The 10,830-nt window shown below is 35.4% G+C and overlaps 1 long non-coding RNA gene across 1 annotated transcript; it reads right to left on the bottom strand.

The window, feature by feature from the left end:
• Window positions 1-2,978: 2,978 nt before the first annotated feature.
• LOC309395591 lies at window positions 2,979-5,350 on the bottom strand. Its single transcript, XR_014175934.1, has 3 exons — window positions 5,255-5,350; window positions 4,376-4,455; window positions 2,979-3,277 (listed from the first exon to the last, which is right to left on the bottom strand). It is a non-coding gene; the product is annotated as an uncharacterized lncRNA (long non-coding RNA).
• Between the last annotated feature and the right edge of the window lie 5,480 nt (window positions 5,351-10,830).

Raw genomic sequence — 10,830 nt, 5'->3', positions numbered from 1 at the left:
TATAAGTTCCAAACAATGTTAAAAACAGCTAGTATTGAGCATAAACATTCTTCTCCTTATAGGCCACAACATAACTTGTTTGTAGAATGAAGGGGGCAAACATTACAAGCCATGACTAGAACCATGTTAGTTGATTCAGGATTGCCTGAAACACTATGGCATGAAGCAATGATGTGTGCTAATCATCTACTGAACATCGTTATAAATGCTTCTACTGGAGGAGTACCATTTACTCGTTGGCATGGTAGAAAACCTGATTTAAGTTATCTTCATACGTTTGGAGTTCCTGCATGGGTTCATATTCCAGCACAGATTAGGTCAAAGGGACGAACTCGTGCAAGGCAGTTAATATTTGTAGGTTATGACTCAAACCATAAATCTTATAGGTTTTGGGAACAAGGGACAATTAAGATCTACCACAGTTCTAATGCAAAGTTTCTGGAGCATGTTGGTGGGAACAAACTAGAAACTAATGATGAGGTAGTAATTGAAACCCAAGTAGAACAAAACAATGTATCAGGAATACCAGAAACGTGTGATGAAGGGAAGGAGTCTACTCAGAAGGAAGAAGTGATAAAGCAGGAGGACGTTCAGGATAGTCCACCTATAAGCCCTGAGTTATCCAGAAGGTCAACTCGTGTAACGTGGCCACCTGATAGGTATGAGGTATCTCTTGCATGTAAGGTGGATAAGGTACCTGCTACATACAATGAACTGACTACGAATTCAACTGTGGATAAAAGATAGGGCAAGGCACAATGAACAGTGAGTTTAAGTCATTGCAAGATTTGGGAGTGCTTGACAAGACTGATCTACCTTCAAGTAAATATGCAAGGGGACGCAAATGGGTATATAAGCATAAAACTGGAGTGAATGGGAATTATGTAAACCATTATGGATGGAAATTATGTAAACCCCGATGAGTTAGATGATGTTGATATAAAAGGTTCTATGTTTGATAAGGGATGCATTATGCAGTGTATCTTGAACATACATTATGTACTGTATTGTGTGTTAAAGAAACACATAATTCATTGTTGTGATGTTTATGGATTGAAAATGTGAAGTTGTGTGTAAATACATTGACAACCCAAGAGGGGAGAATGTTAGGGATGTAACCCTAGGCTTGGCTTGGCAATGTATATAAGCTATGATTGTAACAAATGTATCTGTTACTTTAAATGCTAGAGAGATGTAATTGGTTTGTTACCTCAAGCAGCCATAAGAGGGAGCCAGAATGGCTGTTAGCTCTCTGTTAAATGCTGATCGGTGTATGGAGAGGTACTGTGTTTTGCTACTGTTAGCTCTTTTGTGTGCTACACTGACTATTTGATAACTGACTGACTGAACCGTGTATTACTTGGACTGTAAACTGAACTCTGAATACCTCTATATTTCCACATAGTAAACTACTATATTTTATACTATTCAGTGCCCCTGTATGCTGGTTTGTGCATGTTCTTCCATACCACTCTTATTACGCTTCTCTGCACACTCGCTCTCCTATCGGGGAGCTTACTTACTTAACAAAAACAACTGACTCGACTATATGCCAGACTATAATGTTATTATTTCTAATGAACTCATAATTTGCCCTTTCAGTAATCTTGATGAAAGTAGTTGAAGGGGAGAAAGCAATGAAAATTAAATCTATGATTTGTTAGTAGAGAAAAAGTAGAGGCATTTAACAGCTTTGCACAAGACATGAAGTATGGCTTAAAGCTGAAAGTATGAGTGGCCAATATATCGGTATAATGTGTAATTTGAGGAGGTGTGATTTTCAAAAACTAAACTTATTATTTCAGTCATTTATTGGAATATGAAACTAGTATAACAAAGAAGGTCCAGTTTTAATGTAAATATTCTAGATAATTCATAATAGATTGATCTAAATAAAGAATATTTCCAATTTCTATTACTAAGAGTCAGGTATTTCCATACACTTGTCTATTGTTAAAGAAAGGTTGAAGGGAAATCAAATGGGAAAGTAACTGGAGAATAGGCAAAGGCATCAATTTCCTAGGTAGAGTCCAAATTGCCTTAAAGATGTAGCTATTTGTTCTCTAAAAACAATAATACTCTGTAAAGTATGCTTCTTCATTTTCAGTGCAGGAAAAACAATGACAGAAAGACAAAGAAAGAAAGAAAAAAATCATATTTAAATAACATCTGGACATTTTGAGAATTTAGACTATCAGATATCCTTTAACCCTCCTAATTATTTTCCAAGTTTAATTCTCTTTCCATCATTCTTTAACCAGAGCTAACTAGCCTAAATTAGTTATTTCCAGTAAATATACAGCGAAGATAATTCTATGACATATTTGGAAGTATGTATGTGTTGTATGCATCAAATGCATATGAAGAGAACTTTCAAGCTGTAAAGTTATCCTTACCATCTTTTCACTAATTTGGATAGATACCAAAACTCAGTTGATCCGTGGTATCCCCTTACATGTAATTTGTGATGCAAAGTAAAAGTGTTTCAGCCAAACCTATGATAAACTCACAATCGGGCATGCATCATAAGTAAGTCCAGAACAAAGCGACATCATTAAAGAAACAACAGTTACTACATCTGCTTAATAACTATGTCACTATGGTCAAACCTAAATGCTGCTATCTTCAATGTGTGTTTTCATTTGACAGAATCCTATGTAAGGTCCCTTTGATGATATTCAAAGCCTTTTATAAGGTTTGCAAGCTTATCTAGAGGGCATCTCTCTTTTGCGAACATGACCTCCTGATAGAAATGTAAAACTGCACAGGGAATTTAATGAGCTACCAAGCCAAATCCAGTTAATCAGGGCAATGAGCTCCTGAAGACAGAAGCAGAGAGTTACCTTATGGAACCGAATTGTTTTATTAGGCGTCATTGTTAGTGCATTAGTGCTTAGTCATTTAAGTAATAATAATTATAATTCATGAAGAAAGGAAATTGCTAAATTTATACATTGTTTCAATAGCTTATTAATCAAACATCCTGCTGAAATCCCTAATTTCATTTTTTTAAAAATCGTCTTTACAAAAGAAGGTTTCAGTTTTTTATCTCATTCATAGGGCTCTTGAGATCTTCTTTTGAATTCATTTGAATTGCTGGTTTTGAGCTTGACTGCTAAACAATGGCAGATGTTGCAATTCCATTTACTGGGATGGGCTCCACCTTGTTGTCACTTCTGGCAGCCTGATTTGAAGAAGCCCAATCGGAAGAGTTTCCATGTAATATTTTCTCTTAGGATTTAATTGAAGTGGCAGGTGGCAGGAAGACTGCACACTACTGGAGAGATGGTAGCATTAGTGGAAAAGGAGATGATCATAGACAAATTTTGATTAATTTGTAACCAACGTCTGTATTAAGAGCCCTAGATCAGACCATCCTTCCTTAATGTTCCTTCTTTCCAGATGTAGGGAAAAAAAGCTTTTTTATTTTTCACATAATTAAATGTAAAAATGATTGAACAGCATAAAACAATGCAGGACACAGGTTTTCTGCTTATCCTCCTATATACCAACTGATAGGGGAAGAGGGCTCATAAGAAAATAGAAAGAGCTCTGTTGGAGCAGTTCAAAATTTTTCTGTAAAATATTTTTTTCCCAAAGAAAGTCAACTATATACACTGAAAAGAAGTTCAAAAGAAGAAATGACGGCAGCATTGTTTTCCCATTATTCCAATGTAACTAATATTCAGTCTCAGAATGGAGAACAATTAGTTATGATTGGCAATCATTGCTATAGCCTGATTTTTAAGGAACTTGGGCAATGCAATTTTAAAGCCTTTTTGTATGGATGTTGTGATTTTAAGGCAATGTATGTAATATTTAAAAATGAAGCTTTCTATAAATCTAGGTCTGACTCCAGTTGCCTTTTGAAAAAACACCTTTAAGACAACTATGACCTGGATAACTGAGAATCTCTCCGTAGACAATCCTGCATTGTTTAATTCCTGACTTTGCTTATCTGGAAAGGTTGACAAAAAATGAACATGGGAATATGCCTATATACGCTTAGCAATCCAAATAGCCCTTAGTATTTATGTTGATTGGCAATAGCTTTTCTTGTCAATCAGATATCTTACTATTGGCCTCTGCTATAGAGATTCTATAAACAGAACCAGAGGAGTTAATTATGAAACATTTATACTTATTGCTATGTTATGATCACCACCCTAAGACTTGGGTGACTGATAACGCTTTAAACAGGGTGGAAGATCCTTTAAACTTCATTTGTTTTTGCCATTTGCGATCAATTATTTTGATACATGCGTTATTTTATGTAATATCACAGGAAGTGGGGATAGAATTGCAACCACAGAACAATTGTTTCAAAACTAGAGGGACACATTTGGCATAATATTACATTGCAATAAAAAGATACCTTGGAAAGTCCTGAAATATGAATATTAATCACTTTAGCATATCATTTCATTCTTCTGTTTGTGTGACTGCCCATCTATCCTAGCGAGAAAAAAAAGGATATTTTAAAGAAGTAGATAGAAATATTAGGTTCATGACACTGCACACTCCAAAATGTATTTTGGAAACTGAAACAGAACGTTGCATAGCCATAAAAGAATGCTTCTGAAGTAGATATTTGGGAGCAAATAATTAAGACCCATATAGCTTTTAGTGAAAATCTGTTGAGACCAAAAGTGACTTTCACCTACCCTTACATATTGCTTTTACTATGTTATCTAAATAATATTAAAAATAATTCTATATTTTCCTTTGCTTTATTTAATCAATTTAGTTCTTCTTATCTTAAGAAGAATTAAGAGCTCATAACAAATTTGAAAAGAAATTAGATGAAGGGAATCAGGATTCTGTCCATCAGCAAGATTGCTTTCTGTCAACAGAAGAAAACATGAGACTTTTCTGCCGTGGCCTCTGTCCTCTGGACCATCCTACTTTCCAAGATGAGGAAATAGTAGGTATTATTATTGTATGCCACACAGAATCACTGGGTGGGACAGACAATCATACATGTGACAAATTTTCAAAATCTAATACTGTTACTAATGTTGTGACACCAGAGACTTTTTTGGTAGGGTATGCCTTGTTGTTAAGGTGCTGGATTAGAAACTGGGAGGTCTTATGCTCTAGAACTCCTTTTTACTACCATAAGATCATTACCAGTACCAATACATTAGTATTGTCCTGCTTTTAGTTTCAAATACATACAATTGCTATGGTATGGCAATTAGCGGTTTATAAAAGGAGACAACAAATCAAAGCAGAGTCTTTGACAGACCCTTACCTGAGTGGTTTGCTTTTAATAGGTGCATGCAGAAGAATAGTCCAGATTCAGTGCAAGGTTCCAAGAGTTGAGTCAGGATTGTCAGCTAGTCTATAATAAGGTGACCAACTTTTTTACAATGAAAAGGAGGACAAATAAATTGGGAAAAAAATATCGTAAATAAAAGAAATATTTTATTCATTGCAACAATAATACACTAAAATATGATATATGCATAATAAAAACATTTGTAACATTTTATATTGTAATTATGCTTACATACCTGTTAATTATTATTTAAATGAGTACTTTTCCATTGAATTAATATTTTTTGTCAATGTATCATCTTCTAACAATATATTGGAAATATCTGAACAAGAAATATCCTTCATATTGAATTTTACGGCAAGTGTTGCAGCTAAAGTATCAACATTCAATCTCAATCTCAGTCTACTGCGTGTGTATGTGCCGTGTTGTGTTTTGGTAAGAAGTAAACAAAGCCACTTGCACGTGGCGCTCTCTCCCAAGGTCTCCTGTGCGGAGCACATGCGTCTCATAATCGCATCTTATACTGCACTATACCGAGCCTTGACAAATTGTCATGTCAAATACAAATACGTCACATAACGCGCAACAGATTAGTCTTCAAATATCAAAAAGGAGGACATGTAGGAGGACATTTTTCGAGGGAGGACAAAACTTACAAAAGAAGGACTGTCCTCCCTAAAGGAGGACGGTTGGTCACCTTAGTCTATAAGTCAGAAGTTGAAGGTTTCTTGCACAAACAGGATTCATATGAACAACATGCAAGAGTCAACAAAGGAACATGGGTCAGAGAGCTCACTTTACAAACAGACTGCAGGCAGCTCTCTCTAATCAATACATTTACTAGCTTTTTGACAAGAAGCATCATAGAGCAGTTCTACTTACCAGGTGCCTTGGTCCACCTGCCATCAGTTCTTCTTCCTATGTGACCAGCCCATTTCCATTTCAAGCTTTTGTGTCGATTTGACGTTAGTATTCGTATTTCACTGGCATATGTTAGAAAAACTAGCACACACCGATCGAAAACTTTTCTCTACAGGCAAAGGGAGAGGTGATTGTTGAAAATGATGCTTAGCTTGCTGAATGCCTGCCAATCACGTTTAACATGTCTTTCAATTTCCTTTATTGTATCACCTTCCATTGAGATCTGTTGGCCAAGATATATGTAGTGATCTATTACTACCAGGTCTAGTTCTTCTCCAGATAGCAATAATCTCTGATTAAACTATTGATTTAATGAAAAATGAAAAATGATGGATAATGAAGAATATCAGAAGCTTCACTAATAAACTGGAGTATGTTGAACTTTGCAAGACCATTTGCAAGAAAATGTACCCAAGAAGAAACACGTCAGTTTAATATAAAGCTTGTGAAAAAAACAATTAAAGAAAACAAAGGGATTAATAGAGCAAAATGCAAACTTATAAATACAAGAAAGAAGGTTTTTGCATTAAAACATGAAGATGGTTCTGTGTGTAGAACAAGACAAGAAATGTTAGAAATAATTGGAAAATTCTATTCAGAGCTATTCAAGATCTAGATCACTCAAAAATAAACATCCATGAAAGAGGAAATGCCAGATATCTTAGTGGAGGAAGTATCAAGTACCATAAAATCAATAAAAAATGGCAAAGCCTCCGGAAATGACTGTGTTACAGTAGAAATGCTGAAAGCTGGAAGTCACAGTTTATACAATACACTAGCGAAACTATCCTCAAGATGCCTCAGAGAAGAAAAAATACCCGATGCGTGGAAAAATGCTGAAGTGATTCTTATACACAAGAAAGGGGCCCAAGATGATTTAAAGAACCATCACCCAATAAGCCTTCTTTCAGTCATCTACAAGGTTTTCACCAAAATAATAGCAAAAAGAATATTGAGAACATTAAATGATGCCCAACCAAAGGAACAGGCAGGGTTCAGAAATGGCTACAGCACAATGGATCACAGCCAGATTGTGGCTGTGGTTATACAGGTTATTCAGCAAGTCATTAAAAGACATGAGTGCACCATGCCTCTGTGGATAGCTTTCATTGACTACGGACACAATTAAGACATTGCTCAACCAAGGCGAAGGCACTGCTTACATAAACTACGATCAATATATGAAAAAAACAACACTTTAATGATCTTAAAATGGAAATCAACATACGACAATGTATATGAGAAGACAATACAATATCACCTATCCTTTTCTCAGTCTGCCTTGAAGGAGCATTTCACAAACTAGACTGGGTAACTAGGAATAATAATTATTATTATTATTTATTTGTCAGCCCACAACATATGTACAATGAGATTGGTTGAGTTCCCTCAGTGCACACACACACCCAAACACAATGCAACTCACAGTGAAGACAGAAAACCCCTAACCCAATAAATCATATTAACAAACACCCAGTCCTACTGCACCAGTGTGAATATGTTACATGTTGTACCGGCCCTGCAAGTCCATCGTACTACGTAGATATGATTTTATTTCGCATTCAGGAGTCTGACAGCCCATGGATAAAAACTGTTCTTCAGCCTGTTTGTGCTGGCTATCCTACTACATCTCCTTCACGATGGAAGGAGGGTAAATTCAGGCTGTCGTCCCTGAGGATTTTAAAATAATAAAATAATAAAAATCAATGGTGCCTATTTAAGTCACTTTAGATTTGCAGATGATATTATTCTCTTCTGGCTAGACCCAGAAGAGCTACAAAGACGCATACAAGAGATGCACAAACCATTTGGCTTAAAAATAACCCTGAAAAAGAGCCAGATTATGTTTAATAAATTCACCAAAGAAAGGAAAAATCTCTTATTATCTGCCTTAAATCTTTCTCTTAACTGTGCACATGAAAATCATTTAAAACTAAATCTCTCTGCAGCCAGGTGCTCTTTTAATTTCATTTTATATTGTCCATGGTCCTTTTCTAATAATTCTAAAAAAAAATAACCATTTACCTTTATCTATTGTTCCTTTCCTATTAAGTGCTTCTTGTGCTGAAAGCCTAAATGCGTTTTCAGATGCAGTCTGCGTTTATATCTGTTCCGAATTCTCGGTATGGCACTTCTAATAAAGTAATTCTTAAAATCTACATTAATTTCATTATCGAAAACTATACCATCCAAATCTCAGTTTATGCCCCTCTAATTCAAAAATTCAAAAGTTACAGTACATTTCTAACGTTTTCCATCTTACATGTCCTTAATTTCATTCTATGTCATAAATATTAATTATTGTGGTATAACATACAATTCATGTTAGTCATGTCAATACCAACTATTTCACTTTTTTGTCAATCTTAAAATCATTTTCCCATCAGTTACATTTGTTTCTTCACTTTTATATTCTTTATTGATATCTTCAGCTTTGTTTATTAATATTAAAACCAGCTAACATCCCAAAATCCTTTAGTTTTTTCATTAGTATTGATATTCTTTTCAGAGGGTCTTCCAAAATTATTACAAGGTCATCAGCAAATTACAATAGTTCTTAGACTTACATACCGCTCCACAGTGCTTTACAGCCCTCTCTAAGTGGTTTACAGACTCATCCTATTGCCCCCAACAATCTGGGTTTTCATTTTACCAACCTCGGAAGGATGGAAGGCTGAGTCAACCTTGGTGAGACTTGAACTGCCGAATTGATGGCAGCCAGTGATCAGCAGAAGTAGAATACAGTACTGCATTCTAACCACTGCGCTACCATGACTCATATGCCCTTAATTTATATTTCTCATTTAATCTTCACTCCAATTCTTCTTTCATCCCAACTTATACCTCTGTTCAATATTTCCAGCATTAAAGTAAGTACTTTTAGTACTTAACACTAAGTAGTAAGGGTGACAAAGGATATTCTTGTCCCTTTTTACATCTTACAGGGTTTTGTTAATTCTTCATTCACAATTATCTATGCCTTTTTGAAGTATAAATAAGAATTGACACATTTGAAAAAAATTCCTACCAAAGTCCTTTTAAAAATATTGAGATATCCTGATGGATATATTGTAACTAAGCCGTATATTACTTGGTCCTTAGGGAATTTGTATTAGGTTGTGTTGAACTCTTTGGATAAGCCTGAAGGAAGCATCAATAATTGTAATAATTAATACATTGGATTTTATTGTTTTCTAGGAGTCTTTTCTGAATAATTTGGCACCACACTACATACAATCTTCACCTCAGATCAGTTCTCAGATGAATGGGACGTGGAATAGCATTTTATAATCCTTAGTGATGCAAACTGTCTTAATTGCTCTGTTGTGAATCATATTTTCTGATGTTGCATATATGTAACAGGATTAGCTCCCTCTAAAATTGACTTGTTTGGATTCCCTGTGCATATTCCTTTAGCTTGACAAACCTCTGACTTAGCTTTGATGTTTTTTAATTTCATTAATCAATCATTTTTCCTTTGATTTAGAAATCCTTTAATGTTCCTCTTTGTATGCTGTTTATTGGGCTGTTCCTGAGACTGACCTAAAATGTGCAATTAGTGCAACAAAAAAAACCCCCACTATGGCTAGAGAGATTTATCACAAATATTTCTGAAGCATTGTGTTGACTTGCAGTTTCTTACGAATACAATTTAAGATAGCTGTGATAACACATAAAGCCTATGCAGCTTAGCGCTTAGCTATTGAACAGAGTATCTTCTATCACAAACACCTACGGTACGTACCTTTCAACTCCTCCCTTGTCCTACATTGCTGTTGTTTTTACAGCCACAAATAAACCATAATTGACTGCCATCCTACAAGTAGTCTTCATTTAGTGGCTGCCTCATTTAGTGACCCTTTACATTTACAGTGGTTGAAAAACGTAATTTAGCAACTGTCAACCAGTTCTAGCATTTACCACCTTTGTATGTCTGTAAATCAAAGAAAAGCTGAAGTAAAATCATAAGCATGGTGACAGTTTCATTTAGTGACCACTTAATAACTCACTTAATGACTGAGTTAATTGTGGTTGTTAACAGAGAACTACCTGTACTTCCTTTTGCCCAGTTGCTTTTTTGCAACAGCATGTCACAAAGATCTGACTGAAAGATCTGTAGAAATTAAATGCTTGCACATTTGTGTAACTTTGGATTTGAGGGAAAGGAAGCTTACTTCTAACTGCTTAGGAAAGGTTGATTTTGCCAATGGAGGGGTGGGCCTAAACAGAGCAGCTTGCAATGAGCAAGACTTAGAGATGATCTGCCTAAGAGCTTACACTGGTAATGAGGATCCCCAGAAAGCTAGCCCCAACTCCACAAAACAAATAGTGGAACTGTAACAATTGAGGTGTTCTTGTTCTGGTGTCACCATGATTTACATGTTGAAAAACAACTATGCTTCTCTAACACAGAAACACACAAACGTAGCTGGTTTCAAGAAACTTATTTTAAGAAAATAAATATCCAGGATCAAGCCTGAATTCAGATTTTGAGATACAAAAACATAATATAAATCATGATACCTGCTAATTTTAAAAATGTGTAGCTGGGCAAAAGTCAAAGTGTTGAGAGAAAAACCCTTAGAGCCCTATAATTAATCCATGGCATAAAATGTCCAGGAGTTGAG

Source organism: Natrix helvetica (genome assembly GCF_964273705.1).
Source record: "Natrix helvetica genome assembly, chromosome: 7".
In the NCBI taxonomy this organism is placed as follows: Eukaryota; Metazoa; Chordata; class Lepidosauria; order Squamata; family Natricidae; genus Natrix; species Natrix helvetica.
This window is presented reverse-complemented; position numbering and strand designations above follow the sequence as displayed.